The 23,278-nt window shown below is 44.0% G+C and overlaps 1 protein-coding gene and 1 long non-coding RNA gene across 15 annotated transcripts in view; one reads left to right on the top strand and one right to left on the bottom strand.

The window, feature by feature from the left end:
* ST6GAL1 (ST6 beta-galactoside alpha-2,6-sialyltransferase 1) overlaps positions 1-23,278 on the top strand; it is a 147,892-nt gene that overhangs the window by 37,464 nt on the left and 87,150 nt on the right. The window contains exons 1-2 of one of the 13 annotated variants that reach the window (XM_055568769.1): positions 393-3,916; positions 6,054-6,192. The gene's annotated coding sequence lies outside the window, so the exon portion shown is untranslated. The other 12 variants (XM_055568768.1, XM_055568773.1, XM_055568767.1 and 9 more) reach the window with 12 other exon arrangements.
* LOC129643737 (uncharacterized) lies at positions 11,793-17,458 on the bottom strand. 2 transcript variants are annotated; one of them, XR_008710473.1, is made up of 4 exons: positions 17,250-17,458; positions 16,279-16,389; positions 12,198-13,093; positions 11,793-12,002 (listed from the first exon to the last, which is right to left on the bottom strand). It is a non-coding gene; the product is annotated as an uncharacterized LOC129643737 (long non-coding RNA). The 2 variants fall into 2 exon arrangements; XR_008710474.1 differs by lacking the exon at positions 17,250-17,458 and adding an exon at positions 17,148-17,243.

Raw genomic sequence — 23,278 nt, 5'->3', positions numbered from 1 at the left:
GGGGGGTGGGAGGGGGTTCCAGGAACAGAAGATGCAGATCACAGTGGTGTCCTGCTTTAAATGGGCACTGTACTGAAACTACAAGGAAGCACATAAGTATATAGGGGGCTCAGGGACAAGGGGGCTGCAAGGAGACCCTGGGATCAGCTGAATGTATGATCCCCATAGGGTGATAGAAAGAGTTGGTTTAAGCCACTTAATAGAAAATTCTTATAAAGAAAAACCCGAAGTCTCTATTGTTGGTTATAAATAACAAGCTCTGTTGTTTATTTCTCATGTTTCTGCAAAGTACACTTGCAATCCAGAACTGTTCTTTCCCATTGCCTCATCTGTCAAAAGCGTAGTTACAGTGTTTGGAAGGAAGTGAAAAAAAGGAAGTGGAAAAAAAAAAAAAAAAACACGCTTCTGAGCAGCCGCAGTGGATGGCTACAGCCCTATCACACAACTGAGGCCCTCCGGTCTCACAGCCCTTTAAGGCTGTAGTGGGTCAGAGGCAGCTGGGATCCCTAGGGCTGGTCTACACCGAGCTCTTCAGGGGTCCATTGAAGGGATTACAGGAAGGAAAATACAAAGTACAGATGAGCCTTGCAGCCACTAGAAAGTTTCCAAGCATCTACCTTCTCTGGGGATGCAGGGTTTCCTGTCTGTCTCTCTGCGGGCCTCTGCCCTGTTCTCTTTGTTGACCAGCTTCCTTTCCCTCTGCAGGGCCCCACAGGCTTGTCACCTGATCTCACGTGTGGCATTTGCTTCTCATCTTGTGCTCACTACCTTTCCTTTAAGCTCTGAGTCTACCGCCAACTGACTGTGGTCTTTTTTTTCATAGTTGCAATGTTGAAAGCATCTGACTGATCCAACTCCCTTATTTATGGGAGAGTTGCTTTTGTTTATTAGTTAATTAATTTATATTGGCGTATAGTTGATTTACGATTTTGTGTTGTTTCTGGTGTATTGCAAAGTGATTCATATATATATATATTTTTTTTCCTTTTTCATATTCTTTTCCATTATGGTTTCTTAGAGGATACTGAATATAGTCTTCTATGCTACACAGTAGGACCTTGTTATCTATCCATTTTATTTATAGTAATTTGTCTGCCAATCCTTAACTCCTAATTTATCCCTCCCTCCCTTACACCTTTTTCCTCTTTGTTGACAATAAGTTTGCCTTTGTGTCTGTGAGTCTTTTTCTATTTTGTAAATAAGTTCATTTGCATCATGTTTTTAAATTCCACATATAAGTGATATTATGTGATATTTGTCTTTCTCTGACTTACTTTATGTGGTATGATAACCTCTGGGTCTATCCGTGTTGCTACAGATGGCATTATTTCATGCTTTTTGATGGCTGACTAACATAGTGTTGTTTTGAACACTGGGGTGCATATATGTTTTCAAATTAGATATATGACTAGGAATGGGATTGCTGGATTATATGGTAAATCTACTTTTAGTTTTTCAAGGAACCTTCATACTGCTTTCCATAGTGGCTCCACCAGTTTACATTCCTGTAACAGGGAAGAACCTTTGTATTCTAATACAAGTTAGTTATTAAAGGGATGTTGCCTATAAGCTTAAATTATGCATAATGGCTCATCTCAGGGAACCTTGCCTCCCAGATAATGAGTCTTAGGCTAAAATACTTTTGTCTAGCTCATAGGAAATATTCTGATGAGGCCCATCTGCGAATGACTTCAGGAAGGAAGGAAAGAACACATTCCCTCGGGAGGCTGACTGGGATCCAGAAGTGACCAGAAAATAATTGACTTTACTCTCTCCCCTTTTAGTGTAAAAGAAGGCTAAATTTTAACTCAGGCAAGATGGTTCTTTGGGACATGAGTCTACCATCTTCTCTGTCTGCTGGCTTTCTGAATGAAGTTGTTATTCTTTGCCACAACAACTCATCTCTTGATTGATTGGCCTGTCCTGTGGTGAGCAGCATGAGCTTGGACTCAGTCACATTCCCACCCACCCACAGTGTAGGAGGGCTCCCTTTTCTCCACAGCCTCTCCAGCATTCATTATTTGTGGACTTTCTGACGATGGCCATTTTGACTGGTGTGAGGTGATACCTCATTGTAGTTTTGAGTTGCATTTCTCTAATAATTAGCAATGTTGAACATCTTTTCATGTGCCCATTGGCCACCTGTATGTCTTCTTTACAGAAATGTCTATTTAGGTCTTCTGCCTTTTCGACTGGGTTGTGTGATTTTTTTGTTTGTTTGTTTTGTTATTGAGTTGTCTGAACTGTTTGTATATTTTGGAAATTAAGCCCTTGTTAGTTACATCATGAGCAAATATTTTCTCCCAGTCTGAAGGTGGTTTTTTCCTTTCATTTATGGTTTTCTTTGCTGTACAAAAGTATATATATGTTTGATTAGGTCCCATATGTTTATCTTTGCTTTTTTTTTTCTATTGCTTTGGAAGACCGACCTCAGAAAACACTGGTACTATGTATATCAGAGACTGTTTTGCCTGTGTTCTCTTCTAGGAGTTTTATGGTGTCATGTCTTGCATTTAAGTCTTTAAGCCATTTTGAGTTTATTTTTATGTATGGTGTGAGGGTGTGTCTAACTTCATTGATTTCTATCAATGTGGCTGTCCAGCATTCCCAGTGCCACTTGTCGAAGAGACTTATCTTTGCTCCATAGTATAGTGAGTTGCTTTAAAGTCAAAGTTCTACCCTTTGTCCATAAACAGAGGCCCAAGCGTTGTAAGTGGGTAGCAGGAGGGTAGGCAGATAGAATGACTTGCCTATTTGAGTAATATGGGAGGTCTGCAAGCCATCTTCCAAAGGATTTAGAAAACAATAAAGGGACCTCACATTTCCTCAGTTGTCTGCAGAAGACTGTGGCCAGAGTGCACGGTGCATGGGGTGGAAAGACAGCAGGGTTGGTCTTTGCCTGGGTCACGGGGACACAGAAATCCATTCAGTCTCTTTAGACAGATTACATGGTATATTAACCATTTATCACTGAAGGTTTGGCCTGGAGCAAAAGACAAGTTATGAGAGGCTGGCCAGAGAGAGATGGAGAGTAGGGGCCTCCTTCATGTAAATGAGGCAGGCAGGTAAGCATTTTCTTGGTTCTCTGGCCCTGGGGGCACTTTGTTCCTATTTCCTGGAGAAGGTTCCTTATTGGTAGGCTCCCAGATAGCCACAAGCTCAGCTGTGTTTGCAGGCAGTAATTCTTCCTGGCCTGGTTCACTTTCCCCACAGTGACTCTGGCTCTTGGTTGTTTTGTTGGTATTAATTACAGACAGCAGCAAAGTGCACAGATGCCACAGGTGATTTTTTTGTTTTTCTATCTTGCCTGATTCCTTTGTTGTTTGCTCTGTTCTGCCATGAATCTTTGTGAGATTTTGACATTTGCACCCCTCAAATGGCTCACTTCAACTTCAGTTTCATCTGATGTCAGTTCCCAGCATCCGTGCTTCCTCTTATTTCTCTTAGCATGTCAGGGTCTCTTTCTTCTGGACAATATCGTTGTGTAACACCATTCCTTTCTTCATTGGATTTTTCACTTTTTCCCTCTGTACCAATTCTTACTCATGCATCTCCCCTCCACAAAGCTTGATTAGGGGAACTCATTTTCTCATCCTCGTTCTTGTTTTAGCCTTGGCCTAAGCTGAGTGTGTGGAGAAGGCAATGGCACCCCACTCCAGTACTCTTGCCTGGAGAATCCCATGGATGGAGGAGTCTGGTGGGCTGCAGTCCATGGGGTCACCAGGAGTCAGACACGACTGAGCGACTTCACTTTCACTTTTCACTTTCATGCATTGGAGAAGGAAATGGCAACCCACTCCAGTGTTCTTGCCTGGAGAGTCCCAGGGACGGGGGAGCCTGGTGGGCTGCTGTCTATGGGGTCACACAGAGTCGGACATGACTGAAGCGACTTAGCAGCAGCAGCAGCAAGCTGAGTGTGAGTATGAAATATGAAAAACCTGGGTGCCCCAAACTCTACACTTGTTTCCACTAGAAATGTTACATGTGGTGAGCAAGGGTGTGGGTAAGGGAGAGGCTGGGGTAGGAGAGGAGTGTTAGAGGAATGGGTAGAGTTCTCCACTCCTGGGAGTTTGTGTGGTATGATAGTTCTGCAGAGAGCCTGCCAAGACTGTTCAAAAGCCCGAGAAATTTGGAAACTCTTTGACTCTGCAATTTGACTTCTAAGACTGTGTCTTATGGAAATAACTATGGATTTCCCCCATAGTTTTAAGGAGATGGGAATACCAGCCCACCTACGTGCCTCCTGAGAAATCTATATGCAGATCAAGAAGCAACAGTTAGAACTTGACATGGAACAACAGACTGGTTCAAAATTGGGAAAGGAGTATGTTAAAGCTGTATATTGTCACCCTGCTTATTTAACTTCTATGCCGAGTACATCGTGTGAAATGCTGGACTGGATGAAGCACAAGCTGGAAACAAGATTGTAAGGAGAAATATCAATAACCTCAGATATGCAGATAACACTACCCTTATGGCTGAAAGGGAAGAGGAACTAAAGAGCCTGTTGGTGAAGGTGAAAGAGGAGAGTGAAAAAGGTGGCTTAAAAGTAAAAAAATTAAAAAATGAGGATCATGGCATCTGGTCCCATCACTTCATGGCAATTAGATGGGAAACAATGGAAACAGTGACAGACTTTATTTTCCTGGGCTTCAAAATCACTGCAGATGGTGAGTGCAGCCGTGAAATTAAAAGACGCTTGCTCCTTGGAAGAAAAGCTATGACAAAACTAGACAGCATATTAAAAAGCTGAGACATTACTTTGCTGACAAAGGTCCATATAGTCAAAGCTATGGTTTTTCCAGCAGTCATGTATGGATATAAGAGTTGGACCATAAAGAAGGATGAATGCTGAAGAAATGATGCTTTTGAGTTGTGGTGTTGAAGAAGACTTGAGAGTCCCTTGGACTGCAAGGAGATCAAACCAGTTAATCCTAAAGGAAATCAACCCTGAATATTCATTGGCAGGACTGATGCTGAAGCTCCAATATTTTGGCTACCTAATGTGAAGAGCTGACTCATTGGAAAAGACCCTGATGCTGGGAAAGATTGAAGGCAGGAGGAGAAGGGGACGATAGAGGATGAAGTGGTTGAATGGCATCACTGACTCAATGGATATGAGTTTGAGCATACTCTGGGAGTTGGTGAAGGACAGGAAAGCCTGGTGTGCTGCAGTCCATGGTGTCGCAAAGAGTTGGACATGACTGAGCGACTGAACAGCAACAACAAATCTGTAATTTGAAAAAAAAAAAAAAAAAGAGTTGAAGATGACTTAATTGTTCAGCTTTTGGGTTCAGAGGCATATACTTTTAATATGATTACTAAACCATGACTTTATTGGATCTTTGTAAAAAGTCCAGATAACAAAATAAAACCAGGAAGGGTGTGTTATCTGTAGTTATCTTGGCTGGACAAGAGAGGGTAACTTTTTTCCCTTCTTTTGACAGCTACATTTTCTAAAATTTCAAGATTAAACATACATTTCTTTGGCACTAAGAAAACAACAATTACTTTAAAAACAAACACTATCCACCCAGACACAATAATAACATACAGGTTGAAACTTTAGATTCAGTTAAAAATGTTCCCCAATAAGTTTAGGAATTGAATTCACATTTGTAACATTATAAAGAATTTACTATAGGTCAAAGGGAGACTGTGAGCCAGTTGGATGTACTTGTTGATGGAAATCGGTTGTCCACAAACCTTAGCTAAACATTAGACTCAGGGCCAGAACTAATGCTTTCTTACTCTTGCTTTTCTTACCAATAATAGCAAGTAGCATGAGGATTAAGTGATTGTAGAAGAGTTTGCTTTGCTTAATCTGCAGCTCACTCTGAAATTGCTCAGCTCCAGAAAGGGTAGGTCTGGGTGAACAGATGGCCAGGTTGAACCCTGGGAAGGAGGCTGGAGTTCTGGAAGGGGCTCTGAAGTGGCCGGAGTGACCACGGATGGGAGGAGCAAGGGTGTTTTTCCTCCTGTGTATATTAACATGTGTGCCTCTGATGCTCAGCCGGTAACTTGGCTTTGTTTTTTTTTTTTCCTTCCTGCAGGCAGTGTAGAGTGAATTGTGCTGAGATCTGCAGAGAGCAGCCCAGAGAGAAGCAGTGAAGTTGTAGACTGCAGCTGAAATGAACTGGCCCACGTGAGCCTGCCCAAGCCCTGGGGCAAGGCCTGTGTCCCATCGCTGAGGTAAGAGCCCTCAAATCCTAGCCTGGGGACCAAGAAGGTAAAATGCCTCCTGGGGTGCTGGGATGGGGTGTTGGACACTTCATCCTCTCAAGAGCAGGAGATAAAGGCCACTTGTTTCTGGTTCAAACCATCAGCTTCTATTTCAGCCCAACCAGGGGCAAGGTCATTTGGTGGCCTAAGAGGTTTTGATTTTTTAGGGCAGGTCTTCTGGACTCTTAACAGAAAGTTGTGTTTTCTCAATTGCGGGTGAAATTTGAACTCCCAAGGGAATGAATTTATCCTTCAGATAAGACTGCACCAAGCTCAGGGAATGCTTAACATTGGTGTACCAGCTCTGTTCTGCTGGGGAAGTTGAGTTTTTAGGAAACACTACCTCACCCCCACCCCTCAAGGAATATAGTGACAGAAATTACCTGGAGAGGTTATTGCAAAATAGTCCACTAGGCTTCCTAAAAAATTACTTAAATTACTTAGATATGTTCTGATTATAAAAGTAAAATGGAGAAATAATGACGAGGAAGAAAAGAAGACACGGAAGAAAAGAAAACACGCCTGAAATCCTAACAGAGCTTCAGGTAGTTTCCATTAAAATTACTCTTTAGGCCTCCAAGGCATGTTGGCTCTTCCTGAGTGGAGGCAGAGGAGGGAGGCAGAGGGAAAACTCAGAAGCTAGGAGAACTCCCCTCCCCTCTGGAGGCTATCCTGAGCTGATTTTAAATATTCAGGAATTTTGCAAATTGGTTGTTAAAAATTGTTGGCGACTTGAAATTGGCTATAGCGGGAAAACTGACACCACTGAAATTAGCCAAGGCTGCAAACGAGGGACGTTTTGCTTTGGAGATTCTGATGGACCTCCCCCACCCCCACTCCTGCCCCCAACGCTGGGAGGCACAGGACAGGTCACTTCACTTGTGTATCCCTCCGCTTCCTCCCCTGTGAACTCTAAGTGCTTCATAATCATTAATTGAATAAATGACTGAGTTTCTGTTCTTACTATCCCATAAAGTGAGTCCCATAAGAGTGAAAATGAAATGTTTTGCATGTTGTAAATTTTCCTGCCCGTGGAGGGGAGGGCTTTAATTGATTGGTAAGCCTTTGGTTTATTGATGGAGACAAACTGGCTGGAACTTCTCCTTTTGGCTCTTGCTTCTGGGGAAATCTGTGAATTACTAACACCCTTTCATACGGGCTGATGAAAGCTCTCCATTTATGGACCGACATCTGGGGCAAATTTCCTTCCTGGAAAAATCAAGAAATCAAGAGAAGTGTGAAAAGGAAGCCCGGGCGCTGCTGGACCTGAGAGCCAGGGTTGAAATCAGAGCTTTGGACTCACAAGCTCTGATGGGGGGAGGAGGGGGCGTTGGGGTTAGAGAGGAGCAGGGGCACTTCCTGCCAAATGCGAAACTTAAACAAAGGCTCTTTCTTCCAGGCCCTGCTGCCAGCAGATTAGAACTAATTAAATTAGCATAATGGAACCCGAACCTCTGCCCTCTCCCTCGATTTCTGAACCTTCTGGCTCCTTTTTGCCACCTCCTTTAAGTAGCCTGCAAGAGGGGATGGGGAGAAGGCAGGGCACCAGGGTACTGTGTAGAACTGTAGTTTGGAAAATTAAAAAAGTAGAAAGGACTGTAGAGGCCATCTGGTCCCACACTTTCATTTTAAGAAGCCTGGTCCCACAGCTGTGGTTAGCAGTTGTAGTTGCTGAGGAGAAGGTGTGTGCTCCAGGGGAGGGAGGGATACCGGTTGTGAGAGGTTACTGCTTCCAAGGCCATGTACTCACTGAGCCTTGTCTGCACCTGGCAAGGGCACAGGTGGGTATCCTCCAGGTGCCAGCCCTGCCTCCACCCGCCCCCAGCCCCTCATCTGTATCTGACAAGCCCTTCTGGTACGCTTAGAGTTAAGTCCTCTTCCTTCATCAGGAGCTTGGCTTTCTAGGTCAGTGAAACAAGCTGAGAAGATGTTATCTGAGGACCTTTTAAGGTATATATATACACTTGGAAGGGTAAAGAAGGGCGTTGATTGAGCTCATGGTGGCATCAGGTGCCCTGCTTCTGTTTTGGAGACACTTGATTTAGGTTTGAGCCAGGCTTCACAGTAGCTGCATGATTACCTTGTCTTGTCTGACTCAGTTTCCTCGTTTGTAAACTGGGCTGAATAACACCTACCTTGAGTGAAGGTTAATAATTATAATTTTTTTTTCCTTTTGCTTGCTTAGTCTCTATGTCACGTCCTATTCCTCTGAGACCCCATTGACTGTAGCCCGCCAAGCTCCTCTCTCCATGGGTTTTCCCAGGCAAGAAGACTGGAGGGGGTTGCCATTTCCTTCTCCAGGGGATCTTCCCAACCCAGGGATTGAACCTGGGTCTCCTGCATTGCAATCAGATTCTTTACCACTGAGCCACCAGGGAAACCCACATTAATGATTATTTTTATAATGTTCTGCCCACAAGGTAGCTGCTTATTAGATGACAACCATCACTTTTTTCCCATGCAACTTTATTGAGATATGATTGAGAGACAAAAACCTGCATATATTTAAGTCACGAAACTTAGTGAGTTTTGACATATGCATAAACTTATGAAATTTTCCACACAAATCAGTGAACCTAACCATTATCCTCCCGTTTCTTCCTTCACCTAATCCTTCCCTTCTGCCCCCTCTGTGTCCTGCCTCCCATCCCTGCTGCTGCTGCTGCTAAGTCGCTTCAGTCGTGTCCGACTCTGTGTGACCCCGTAGATGGCAAGCCACCAGGCTCCACCGTCCCTGGGATTCTCCAGGCACGAACATTGGAGTGGGTTGCCATTTCCTTCTCCAATGCATGGAAGTGAAAAGTGAAAGTGAAGTCATTCAGTCATGTCTGACTCTTAGTGACCCCATGGACTGCAACCTACCACGCTCCTCTGTCCATGAGATTTTCCAGGCAGGAGTATTGGAGTGGGGTGCCATTGCCTTCTCCAGCCTCCCATCCCTAGACAACCACTAATCTGCTTTAGTGCTGTAAATTGGTTTGCATTTTTTATAACTTTACATAAATTGCATAATACAGCGTATTTTCATCTTTACACTCACCATAAGTATTTTGATATTTATATGTGCTTGTGCATCAGTAGTTCTTTCCTAGGAGAAGGCACTGGCACCCCAGTTCAGTACTCTTGCCTGGAAAATCCCATGGACGGAGGAGCTTGGTAGGCTGCAGTCCATGGGGTCGTGAAGAGTCGGACACGACTGAGCGACTTCACTTTCACTTTGCACTTTCATGCATTGGAGAAGGAAATGGCAACAGACTCCAGTGTTCTTGCCTGGAGAATCCCAGGGACGGGGGAGCCTGGTGGGCTGCCAACTATGGGGTCGCACAGAGTTGGACACGACTGAAGCGACTTAGCAGCAGCAGCAGCTATTCAGATCTTTTGTTCATTAAATGAAATTGGACTGTCTTCTTATGACTGGATCGTAAAAGTTCTTTATTTATTCTACAGACCAGTGTTTTTAATTGGAGACTTTGCAAATATATTTTCTAAAACTGTGACTTGCTTTTGGTGGAAAGCAGTAACACATTAGCAATTACAATTCAGTTGAATAGTGCTGTGCTCAGGGAGTACAAAGGAAGATCAGTAATCTTAGGATGCGAAGTCAGGGAATCTTTCAGGAGGTAAAGGTATGTGAATTGGGGCTTAAAGGAAATTATACGTTAGCTAGGCAGGAGAAGGGCAGTGTAGGTAGGAATTTGTATGTGCAAAGGCATGGATATGTGCAACATCATGGTGCATGCCCAATTGTAAGTCATTTGATTGGAGCCCTGGGATTTGGCGAGTGGAAGAATGTGGTGTGGGCTGGAATCCCAGATGCTCTCCTACTGGCTGTGCACCTCTTTTATTTATTTATAACTTTTAATTTTGAAACAATTATAGGTTCAGTTGTAGTTGCAAAGATAGTACAGAGAGGTCTAGTGTATCCTTTAGTTTCTTCCCCTGGTTTCATCTTACACAATTATAGTACAGTATCAAAACCAGGAATCTGAGTTTGGGTACAGCTGTGCGTGGAACAATGTCTCATTTTCTCACATGTTTAGATTGGTGGAGCCACCTCTGCAATCAAGGTACAGAACTATTCCACACAGAGGTCTCCCTCATGCCACCCATTCATTGTTATGCTGGGTTGGCCCTTTCTCGCTTTTCTCATCCCTATAATTTTGTCATTTTCAGAGTGTTCTGTAAATAGAGTCATATAATATGCAACCTTCTGAGACTGGCTTGTTTTCACTCATCAGAATGTACTTCAGGTCCCTCCAGGTTGTTGAGAGTACCAATAGTTAGCTCTTTTTTTTTAAATGATGGGTGTTATTCCATTGTATGAATATATCAGTTTCACTATAGACCCATTGAAGGACATTTGGGTTGTTTCTAGTTTTTGACTATAACAGATTCAACTGCTGTAAGCAGTTTTGTACAAGTTTTTATATGAACATCAAATTTTATTTTTCAAAAAAAAAGAAACTCCCCAATTTTTGTGTGTGTGTATTTTTCCAGGATAAATGCTCAGGAGGGCAGTTGCTGAGTTGTATGGCAAGTGTGTTTTTAATTTTTTAAGAAACTGCCTAACTATTTTCTAGAGTGACTGTATGGTTTTCTGTCCCCATCGGCAATGTAGGAAAGAGGTACTTTTCCACCTCATCAGCATTTGTAGCATCCTCTTTTATTTATCTTATTTTTCATTGGAAAAAAGCACTCTAGTTCATCAATTTGAACACAAACATTTCTTCAAAAATTAAGAAAAAAAAAGCTTTTTATTTTACATTGGAGTATAGCCAATTAACAATGTGACAGTTTCAGGTGAACAGCAAAGGGACTCAGTCATACATACACATGTATGCATTCTCTCTCCAAGTCCCCTCCCATCCAGGCTGCCATGTAATATTGAGCAGAGTTCCGTGTACTATAGAGTAAGTCCTTGTTGATTATCTATTTTAAATATAGCAGGGTGTACTTGTCCATCCCGAACTCCCTACTGAATGAAGTAAATCAGACAGAGAAAGAGCAGTATCATATGACAGCCCTTATATGTGGAATCTAAAAAGAAATGATACAAATGAACTTACAAAACAGAAAGAGTCTCGCAGGCTTAGAGAATGAACTTACGATTGCCAAGGGAGGGAGTGGCAGGGCAGGATGGGAGAATAGTTAGGGGGTGTCTTCTTTTTAATATCAGTTGTTCTAATAGGTGTGCAGTGGTAGCTCATTGTGGTCTTCATCTGTGTTTCTCTAGTGGCTGGTTGTGTAATTCCCTTTCTGCTCTTGGGTTGGCTGTGATAATCTCGACCCCAAGCCTGTACTTTTTAAATCTGAGAAGCAAAAGGAAGCTGACAGCCCCCTCCCACCGTTTGTGGAGCTGCCTTGGAAGTCTGGCTTCACTTGTTTTCTGATCCAGTTACCTGGCTCTAGGATCTTTCTTCATTGTTCTGAGTGGCTCTAGGAAAGTGATAGTTTATAGACTTGTGTGTTTTTTTCAGGAGAGGGTTTTTTTTTTTTTTTCTTTTCTATTGTTTCCCACAGATGAGCAAACAACCTGTGCTGATATTTTTACTAGCCTCTGGGGTAAGTTCTCCTCCACTCCTTCCTTCCTTGGTCCCCATGTGCCAAATATGTACTTCCTGGCAGCTGAGATGAAGAAACCTCTGGATCTGACTCCGGATGACTTTTCTCAGTGTTTGGAGGTCTGAGGTGCCAAGGGAGGCTGCCACGGCCTCAGGCCCTCTCTGTGCTTGGGATCATCTCTTCTTTTTACTTATGGGTGGAGAGGCGGCTTCAGTGTGCTGGGAAAAATAATAATGGTAGCCAAGAATTACACAGCAATCATACTGGATAACAAGTGCTTTGTGCTTTTTCCGATTTAATTCCCATGACAACTGACAGGTGCAGAGCCTCAGATTCCTTACCTGTAAACAGGGCAGTAACCATACCTAGGGGGTAGATTGGGAAGGATAAGTAGGGGTGGTACAGTGACTTACCCTAGAGAATGCTGGTTCCTTCTCCTCTACAGAGGCCCTTAAGAATTATGAATACTCAGCTGTACGGCAGTACTGCATTGAAAGAAAACGAGGTGTCTGTATACCTTGCCCCACTTTAATCAAAGATGAGTGTTCATTCACTCAATCAGCATTCAGTCAACTCTAAGAATAAGAATGTAAGGTGTGCTTGCTTCTGTACTAGGCACCGTGAGCCCTAGAGCTACAGTCCTTGACCTCATACAGCATGTGGTCTACAGAGAGAAATATGAAATTGATTAATAACACAACCAAGTGTATACTCATGGACTGTGGATTTCTGTAAAGGAAATTCTGTGGTGCTGGGTGAGTTAACCAGTCTGAGGTCGGAGGATGCCTCCTTGGGAAAGTGATGCTGTTTGGAGTCTTATTCCTTAGCCTTGATCTACTGCCAAGGACCTTGTGGAATGTTCTACAGGATCAGTTCACTTTCTGCTGTGTCCTGACATAGACTGACGCAATGCATGGTCATCCTAGCACTCTCCCCACCCCAACAACCCAGGCTGTTTTGTGAGGTTACTCATCCCTCCCCATTTACAGCTGCTGCTGATCCCATGAGGATGGAGACTAAGCTCAGGGTCACACCTCACAGGGTTGGGTCATCATTTTTCGTTGTTTCTTTGTTTTTGAATGTTCTCATGACTCAGCCAACTTATTACTCAGCCAAACACAGTGAGCCACCATGGTAGAGTTATTCATCACACAGGTTTTTTAAAAACCATCTTTATTGAGATAGGATTTGTATTCCATGAAATTAACTTGCTTGAAGAATGAATTCAGTGATTTGTAGTAAATTTACTGGGTTGCACAACCATCACTAAAATCCACTTTTAGAACATTTCCATCATCGGTTGGGTCATCTTCAAATGGAAAAATCAAGAAATTATTTTTCATGGTAATAGATCCATAATTATTTTTTATGGAATTAGTTCTGTGCTCCCTGTAGAAGGATCTCATTAATTAATTCAGTTAGTATTTACTGAGAGCCTGCTGGAGACCACAGCTGGGCTAGGTGCAAAAGGCAATAAAGAGAGAAACAAACGGAGATGGAGGCTGACAAGCTTCCTGTTGAAGATACATTGTTAGATGTGATCTACTTGCAGGTTGGGCTTCCTTGGCAACTGACAGTAAAGAATCTGCCTGCCAGTGCAGGAGATGTAGGTTTGATTCCTGGTTCAGGAAGACCCCCTGGAGAAGGAAATGGCAACCTACTCCAGTATTCTTGTCTGGGAAATCCTGTAGCCAGGGGAGCCTGGTGGGCTACAGTCCATGGGGTCGCACAGAGTTGGACAGGACTTAGCAACTAAATAACAGCCTGCAGGTTATAGGTTACCTGTGGCTGCTGCAGGGCAGGTGATAGTTTTCTATCTTGTGGCTCCTAATTGATGAGACAAGGGCCATGCTTTTGCAATACCTGCTGATTGCACTGAAATTACTGGCCAAGCTGGAGGGAAGCATACTCTCCAATATCTGCACACAGCTGTAAGCTTTGGCAAGAGTGGTTGCAGGATCTGGGAAGAGAGGAGATTGGGGGTGCTGTTTGCAGTATGAAGATTCCACAGGTGGACTTGGAGTGAGTGGTGAGGTGTACTGAAGGAGGAAAAGAGTGCCAGGAAAGTCAGGGATGGTTGGCTGTTCAGGTGGCCTAGGGGCGCATCTGCATACAGTGGGGTGGTGATTGGGGGCAGGGTGGGAGGTTTGGATACTAGACTGAGGAATTTGGACTGGCTGGAGCAAACAGGGAAGATGCTATTTCAAGTCTCCAAGGAGGGGGGCGTGACTATTCAGACCTGGGCTTGGGTGAGTAATCTCGTGTTATCTGAAGGATGAGAAGTGGCATGGGTTAGGAGATTCGTAAGTATCCTAATGTTAGGTGATGTGGACTTGGTGTGAACAGGGGAAGTGGGGCAAGGAAAGAAGTAGTGGATGAGAGAGAAGATTCTGCCAGGTAGGGGAGAAAACCTCTCTGTCCCAACTTCTTCTCTTAGGGTCCATACCTGCTTTACCCATCTGCCTGTTGTACTTCAACTAGCCCCTCAGATTCAGCCTGTCCAAAGCCAGGCTCCACAGCCTCCTTCCTGTCATGCTTTCCCCTTGCCTGGTGTGCTTTTCTCTCTCCTCCATGCCTCTCCTTGTCCTATTCCTCTTGCCCAGGAGGAAGGAGAGGAACCAGAAAGAAGTGGAACACTTATCCTGGTGGAAGGTAGTGCCATTGAAGGTAGTAGTGAGAGATTTCCAGGGAGGGAAGTGCCAGAAGTCAACAAGGTGAGTGAGTGCAGACACTGAAAAGGGCTGGGGACTCAGGGCTGGTACTCAAGGTGAGTGAGGTCCCTTGGCCGCAAAATTTAAGGAGGCCCTGGCTGTGAACCCTGTGTTGCATAACCCTGAAAGCGAGGGTCCTAGACCAGGTTCCTGCAGAAAACTGGTGGTTGGGAGGATGCCAGCAACTTTGGAGAAAGCATTTGCTTTCAGAAAGTTAAGGACCGAGGGTGGAACTGTTTCTTCAGAAGATCGCCTTCAGTAGGAAGCTTCCTGAAGCTGCCTGGGGGCCTGCCTGTCTACTTCCTCCTTACTGCAGGATGGCCCCTTAGGGTCTCTGCAGATTCCCTAGGCTTCCTGGACCACAACGTGAAGACCACTGCTTAGATCTAGCCGCACTTCTTATCAGAGAATTCTGAGACCCAGAGAAATATGTGACTTGTCTAGGGCCACACATGGAGGGGTGACCATAGGGATCTTCTTTATCTTCCTTTGATGTGTGACCTTTAGTTACTTTATCTTCTCTTTTCACTATTCCTCCCAATCTCCTTCTCCCTCCTCTACCAATGAGAATTGGCAACAGCTGATACTCAAGGACTTTGTTGGAAGACTGAGGGCTAATTCTGAGAAGTTCATTTCTAAAGTGCCTGCTATTTAGCATTCTTTTAGGGGCTATTCCATTCATTATTCTTATAAGAACCTTTCTAAGTAGTTGTCATTGTCCCATTTTCTTGATGAGAAGACTGAGGTTCAGGAGGATAAGGGGCTGGCTTAGATTTGCATAGTTACTAACTCATGCTGCCTGATCCCCACTACGTATTTCTTTATTCATACAACTGAGTGCCTGGAAGCCAGGCACTGGTTTGGTGCTGATATGGTACAACCAAGGCCTTCCCTGGTGGCTCAGTGGTAAAGAATCTCCCTGTGATGTGGGAGACAAAGGTTCAATCCCTGAGTCAGAAAGATCTCCTGGAGAAGGAAATGGCATGCTGCTTCAGTATTCTTGCCTGGAAATTTCCATGGACAAAGGAGCCTGGTGGGCTACAGTCCATGGGGTCACAAAAGAGTCAGACGCAAATTAACGACTGAACTGTAACAACAGCAAAACAATGGTACAAACAAGGAGACAAAAATCCTACTGAAACCTACTCTATTTGTCCTCTTGCTCCTGCAGGGGATCAGCCTGTGCTTCCTCAGGTCCCCTACCTCAGGGTCTCTGGGCCGCCTGTGGTAGCTGCTGTGTTTTGGGCTGTTGCTGAGATGCTGTCCACATCTAAATTCATTCCTCAACCAATATGTCTCACGGCCTCCTTTCTCTGTGCCTCTGGGTCGAGGAAACTTTCCACTTGAATCATTCAGAGGCTATACGGGCAGTTTATTCTTCAAGGAACACGGTTTTGCTTCAGTTCTTAGCTTTATCATCAGCCATTTCATTTGGCCACAACCCCTGAGCAGAACTGTGACTCAGCCCCATGATTTAGCCCTGATAGGCAAGTTATTTTGGCCTCCTCAGCCCCAGTGAGAATTTTGACTCAATGTTTTCACTTGTCACTTTAGACTGTTTGCCAGAGTTTGTGGGAAAAGGAGTGTATTATTAATGCCTTTGCTGGGAATGGCTGCGCCTTGCCAGGTTGTCATGTGAGCCCTCTGAAAAGTCCTGGGCTGCAAGGCCCTCAGCGCTCCTAGGCCCAGGGGCTCAGGTGGGAAATGTGATCCTGTCCTACAGAAACTGCAAACAGCCACAGAGGGCAGAGAGAAACTTGGAAGGGGTGGATCAGGGTCTCACCTAGGAGTTCACAACTGCTTAGTGGGTGTCTCACGGGGCTGACTCCATCCTGGTGCTTCAGGGGCACCCGTCTTTCTTTGAACGTCCTTTAGTCTGGTGGCCTCCTCCCCTCTAAGACAAAATGAACATATTAAAATCAGCTTGGTAATATTTAGAGAACCATTTTACATTGGACGCTATGCTGGCCACTTGAAATAAGTGATGTAGTTTTAATCTTTAGAACAAATCTTTGAGGTAAAGCTTGTAGCTCTGTGTAAAGGATGAGAAAACAGCCTCTGAGAGGTGGAATGAATTACACAAGGTCATGTAAGTAGTAAAGAATGGAGATGGGATTCTAATCCAGAGTCATCTGGCTTTGAGGATGCCTTTGAGGACACCATGAGCCACCAGACACAAAATAATTCCTCCTCTTTCCTTTGGTTTGTTCCTACAGTTGGTCCCAGCTCCTCCATCTCTCATTTTGTGGCTTCTCATCACCCTGTAAGCGGGGACTTGACTAGAGTTCAGTGTCAGTTGGATCAAGGTTTGGGGGAGTAGATGGTGGGGCTCCAGGCCAGCCTAAGGGTGAGGATAAATGGCTCTGGCTCCTTCCCCTCTGTCAGCCGAAATGACACCTCTTAATGCTCTACCAAAGCTCCTTTTTAGTGCCCGGAGCTCAACTCTGAGTTTAGGGAAGATAATCTAGCAACATCACTTGCTTGCTTGGAAAACCTCCTTAATGTCTGAGCAGATAATCCTGTTGAACCCCGTATCTCATCTCTGCAGCTCTCATACCTTTACCCTTCACAGCTTAATATTTCTTAAGTAAAACAGGCCCACTTTCATGACTCAGCCTTTGCACTGTTTTTTCCCCCTGCTGTTGGGCATACCTTTTTCTGCCTGGTAAACTCCTATTCATCCTTCAAAACCCAGAGTGAACATTACCTTTTCTGACTTCTGAGTTGGCACCACCCCCAGCCCTTAGTTGATACCTTGCATGATCTTTCCGCCTTTCAGTTTATGGATCTTCCCCTTTCTCTAAGGCCTCAGGAATAGGGACTGGACCCTATTTATTTCTATATCACCTGTACTTGGGTGATATATTTGTGTGAACAAATGAATGAGGGCTTATCAATTAAACTATTAAATATGAGTTATAGGTGGCCCCACTAACTGAAAATCCCAGGGACTTTAGAGAAAGAGAAGTGATAGGTTAAAGCTGTGGGGCTCTTGATTCATTGACAGGTGAGCTAGATTGTGTGCTAGGAGCATTCCTGAAAATGGGCCCCACTGCAGAAAGAGAGGGTCCCAGAGGAAAGAAGTGAAGCCTCACAGTTGGGAAGCGAAACACCCAGCCTGCAGTCTCAAACCCTCCCCAGCCTGCCTCCCAGGAAAGCTGGGTGCACACAGGGAGAAAAATTGGGCATTCTGAATATTCCCAAAAGGAAGGGGAGGTGGGTGGCATGTAGGGGAGGAACAGAAGCAGAGGCAGGAGGAAGTCCAGGGTAACCTTTCTTTCCTTAACTGTGGTGCTGGGGGCATCCGGCTGGCCAGGGCTTCTGCCCCATGGTGGCTCCTGAGGATGCAGAATGAGCTGAGTCTGAGTGAATTTGGAGCTAGGACCTGGATATGTAGGCCATTCTGTGCCAGTGGGCCTCGTGCCCATTTAATTCCGCCTTCTCCAACTGCTGCATGTAGGCACTTAGACTTTAGACATGGTCAGATCTGAGTTTAAATAAATCCTTGTCTTCAGTTCAGTCACTCAGTCATGTCCGATTCTTTGCGACCTTATGAACCGCAGCACACCAGGCCTCCCTGTCCATCACAACTCCCAGAGTCCACCCAAATCCATGTCCATTGAGTACATGATGCCATCCAACCATCTCATCCTCTGTTGTCCCCTTCTCCTCCTGCCTTCAATCTTGCCCAGCATCAGGGTCTTTTCCAATGAGTCAGCTCTTCGCATCAGGTGGCCAAAGTATTGTAGTTTCAGCTTCAACATCAGTCCTTCCAATGAACACCCAGGACCGGTCTCCTTTAGGATGGACTGGTTGGATCTCCTTGCAGTTCAAGGGACTCTCAGGAGTCTTCTCCAACACCACAGTTCAAAAGCATCAATTCTTTGGCGCTCAGCTTTCTTTATAGTCCAACTCTCACATCCATACATGACCACAGGAAAAACCATAGCCTTGACTAGATGAAACTTTGTTGGCAAAGTAATGTCTCTGCTTTTGAATATGCTGTCTAGGTTGGTGATAACTTTCCTTCCAAGGAGTAAGCGTCTTTTAATTTCATGGCTGCAGTCACCATCTGCAGTGATTTTGGAGCCCAGAAAAATAAAATCAGCCACTGTTTCCACTTTTTCCCCATTTTTCTGCCATGAAGTGATGGGACCAGATGCCATGATCTTAGTTTTCTGAATGTTGAGCTTTAAGCCAACTTTTTCACTCTCCTCTTTCACTTTCATCAAGAGGCTTTTTAGTTCCTCTTCACTTTCTGCCATAAGGGTGGTGTCATCTGCATATCTGAGGTTATTGATATTTCTCCCGGCAGTCTTGATTCCAGCTTGTGCTTCTTCCAGCCCAGCATTTCTCATGATGTACTCTGCATATAAGTTAAATAAGCAGGGTGACAATATACAGCCTTGACATATTCCTTTTCCTATTTCGAACCAGTCTGTTGTTCCATGTCCAGTTCTAACTGTTGCTTCCTGACCTGCATACAGGTTTCTCAAGAGGCAGGTCAGGTGGTCTGGTATTTCCATCTCTTTTGGAATTTTCCACAGTTTATTGTGATCCACACAGTCAAAGACTTTGGCATAGTCAATAAAGCAGAAATAGATGTTTTTCTGGAAACTCTCTTGCTTTTTCGATGATCCAGAGGATGTTGGCAATTTGATCTCTGGCTCCTCTTCCTTTTCTAAAACCAGCTTGAACATCTGGAAGTTCACGGTTCACGTATTGTTGAAGCCTGACTTGGAGAATTTTGAGCATTACTTTACTAGCGTGTGAGATGAGTGCAATTGTGTGGTAGTTTGAGCATTCTTTGGCATTGCCTTTCTTTGGGACTGGAATGAAAACTGACCTTTTCCAGTCCTGTGGCCACTGCTGAGTTTTCCACATTTGCTGGCATATTGAGTGCAGCACTTTCACAGTATCATCTTTTAGGATTCGAAATAGCTCAATTGGAATTCCATCACCTCCACTAGCTTTGTTTGTAGTGATGCTTTCTAAGGCCCACTTGAGTTCACATTCCAGGATGTCTGGCTCTAGGTGAGTGATCACACCATCATGATTATCTGCGCCGTGAAGATTTTTTTGTACAGTTCTTCTGTGTATTCTTGCCACCTCTTCTTAATAACTTCTGCTTCTGTTAGGTCCATACCATTTCTGTCCTTTATTGAGCCCATCTTGCATGAAATGTTCCCTTGTCTTGGGCACTTTAATTTTGAATTGTGTAGCACTGAGCAAAAATAAGAGAGTTGTTCTGGATCAGTGAGCCATATCAGGATCAGTGATCACTATCTAGAGGCTTTCTGCTAAGTGGTTTATGGCATACCGTAAAGATAGGTGTTGTCATCGTTCTGAAGTCACAGATACATGACTAAGGTTCAGAAAGGCTAAATACTTTTCCCAAGGTCACACAGTGAGTAAATGATACAATCATGTAGTGGACCCAGGTTTGCACACTTGATCCACTAGGCCTCCAGCCTCCAGGTTGTGTGATCTTAGTCACCTGGGGCTCACTGAATCAGTCTGGTTGGGGTGGGGTCTGGGGAGCAATGTATATAGCAAGTACTCCAGATGGTATTAAGGTCTAGCAAGTTCAGGAAACACCATGTGGTACTTTCCTGCCTGTAAGGTGTGGGTCATGGCTGGCCTGCAATAACTATTAGCTGTGACTATTGTGACATGAATTAACTGAGATGATATTTTATCATAGGAGCTTCCCAGGTGGCTCAGTGGTAAAGAATCTGTCTGCCATGCAGGAGATGCAGGTTCGATCCCTGAGTTGGGAAGATGCCCTGGAGGAGGGCATGGCAACACACTCCAGTATTCTTGCCTGGAGAATTCCGTGGATAGAGGAGTCTGACAGGCTATTGTCCGTAGGGTCTCAAAGAGTTGGGCACAACTGAAGCAACTTAGCACGCAGTGTATTTTATCATGCAAAGACTTTCATCTTTTAAAAATTCATTAGTCTTAGAACTAGAACTTAGAAGTTAAGAGAAGTAGATTCTGAATTGTGAATCTACAGTCTAAAACTGTATACTCAGAACTATCTGTACATGAAATGAGCTGCCTTCAGAGATCCCTGTTCCTCCCGTTAAAGAAATCGGCTCTACCACAAAGCTGGTGTGCTTTAAGGACCTAGGGCCAGGTTAGTGACTGCCCTCTGCATGCACATCCTTCGGAGGATTTGGGTGTGTGAAGGTTCCAACAGAGGTGAAGTTGAGGAGCTATGCAAAGTCAGAACAGATTCCAACCCTGGAAGGGAAAGCAGGAAGGAGGAGTGGCAGAAACCAAAGCGAGTAGATATTCAGGGGCCATTGCTTCCAGCAATGTGTCCTGGGCAACCTGCATTCTCTTCCATAGCTTCTGAGTCACTAGAACCCCAGTCCTGCCATCAGGGCTCTGAGCACTTTATGTTTCGCAGGGAATGCTGGTGGACACATGTCTTTCTATCTCTTCCCAGGATTCCCAGGTCTTCCTGTCTTTAAGTTCTCAAAGCCTATCCTGTGAGCACATACATTACAGATCATAGTCTGGAAATCTTGTCTCATCAGAGCTTGGAGGAAGGCTCAACCCCCTACCTTGGGCCATTGACCTTTTGTTTCCAACCTCAACCTTGATGATAAAACTCAGCATAGGGATTCCTCTGGCAGACCAGTGGTTAAGACTTCACCTTCCAATGCAGGGGGTGCAGGTTCGATCCTGCTAAGGATCCCTTAGCATCCAGGGAGCTAAGATCCCACATGCCTCGTGGCCAGGAAACCAAAACATAAAGCAGAAGCAGTTAAAAAAACAACAACACCTCAGCATAAGCTTTCTTACAGACTAAGAGCAGTCATTAAGACCCTGCTAGAAGGAAACCAGGTGAATGATTGCCTACGCTAGATTCTAAGATCCATGACGTTATTAGTAGCTGCCACCTTGAACACTGATTGTGTGCTGGGTGTTTCTTTTGTCATTTAATTCTCCCTACAACCCAGTGATAGAGGTAGCACTATCCCTGTTGTATCAATGAATAAACTGAGGCCCCAAAATTCAGCTAAGTTGCCCTAGGTAACAGAGCTAGTAAACAATGGACTTGGACTTCAAACCTCTCTCTCTGTGAATCACAAGTTAGAACTCATTATGCATATATAATTTTGCCTTATTGGAGTAATAGGAAGTTTTGCTTCTCTTGATGAGGAAGCTTAGGGATTGGTTACCCTGACAACTGATGAGAGCAAAGCTGTGTAAAGAGTGTATCACAGGGATGGCAGATCCTTATACTCACATTTGAACTCCTCTCTAACCTTTATTAATATGGATAGCCATGACCTTCCCAAAGACATCTTTTGATGACTTTGGCAGAGAGAGATTTCTGGTTGCTAGTGACTCAGTGAGGTACCATTAATGCTAAGGATGGTGGCTGACTATGTTGGGGACTGTTGGGCTCTGAGGCAACCATGTTGAGGGCCAGGAATTTGTTCATGAGGAATGAAAACAGGTGGGAAGATTCAGTGAGAGGAACAGAGTGTGAGATGTGCATCATTTCATCAACCTTGAGATAAAAGGGCACCTGTGTGTATTAACTTTGAAAAGGAGACCATCTGGCCCCATTTTGGTTGGCCAACACAAAGAGATTGTCTTCTGATACATAGATCTGTTCTGTTAGAAGAACAAAAATCATCCAAGAGAGGTAAAGAAATTTGAGGGCTTTCTCCAACTCAGGCTTTATCTTCTGTAACTGTGAACAGATCTTGTTTTTGGTTTAACATCATTTGAGTACTCAAGATGGCAGGTCCTCACCATCCCCTCCTTTCTGATTGCCTGTCTGCCATCTTTTCTTCTAGAAGCTCCTTTGGGCTCCAATTTGAGCTGGGTGCTCTTACACACTACCATTTCTCCTTTCCAGGGGAAAGGAGAGAAGCAGGGAAAGGACAGAAAAGTGGGTAGCAGCACCTTTCTTCATTTCTAACTCTAGCCACAGTATCTTTTCTTGGGACTCTTTGTGTAAATATGGCCAATATTATAAACTTTACTCTGTCATTAATTTCATTACATTTGTTCAGCTATTTTGTTTTCTGCCTTAGGTGCTAAGTTTGTCTCAAGACTCTTTGAGGGCAGGAAATGTAGTTTATGTGGAGGTGGTAATGACTGTATTTTAATTTCAGTGTCTAGCAGGTAGCCAATAAAAACTTTTTTAAAATTTGTTTAACTGATGTTTATTGGATGCTTTTCTTGGTCTGGGCACTGGACACAAAGGCACTAGGGTTACGGAGCTAATTGTTACTTGATCGAGATGCTTAATTTTAAGGGAAGACAGACATGTAAGCAAATTAAAATTTTAATTTTATTTGAGCTATAATTGAGGTTTGAGTAAAATTTATTGGGCGCTCAGATGAGAAATGATGAGACAAGAGAGATGGAGACAGATGTAAGAATGTTTTGAGAGCAGTAATAATAGAACTTTGTTTCCTGTTGCATGTGATTCAATACCTTTATGGGCTTGTGTTAGGGACAGTGAGGTACCAGGATGAATATGCAATCCAGGAGCACCCTGAGTGAAGGGAGAGTTGAATATGGGATAAGAAAGAAGGAAAAATGCTTAACAAGATATTAAGTGATGGAGAGACTGAGGGAGAGGATTATAATTCCTAACACATATTGAATGCTTATTACCATGTGCAAGGTAATTAACATGAATTGCCTCCTTTCCCCCTCATTATAATCTTATGAGGTAGATACTGTTTTCTCCATTTTTACAGATGAGGACACATCTTGAGAGTAGTCAAGTAGCCTGTTAAGATCACATA

Source organism: Bubalus kerabau, chromosome 2 (assembly GCF_029407905.1).
Source record: "Bubalus kerabau isolate K-KA32 ecotype Philippines breed swamp buffalo chromosome 2, PCC_UOA_SB_1v2, whole genome shotgun sequence".
Classification (NCBI taxonomy): Eukaryota; Metazoa; Chordata; class Mammalia; order Artiodactyla; family Bovidae; genus Bubalus; species Bubalus kerabau.
This window is presented reverse-complemented; position numbering and strand designations above follow the sequence as displayed.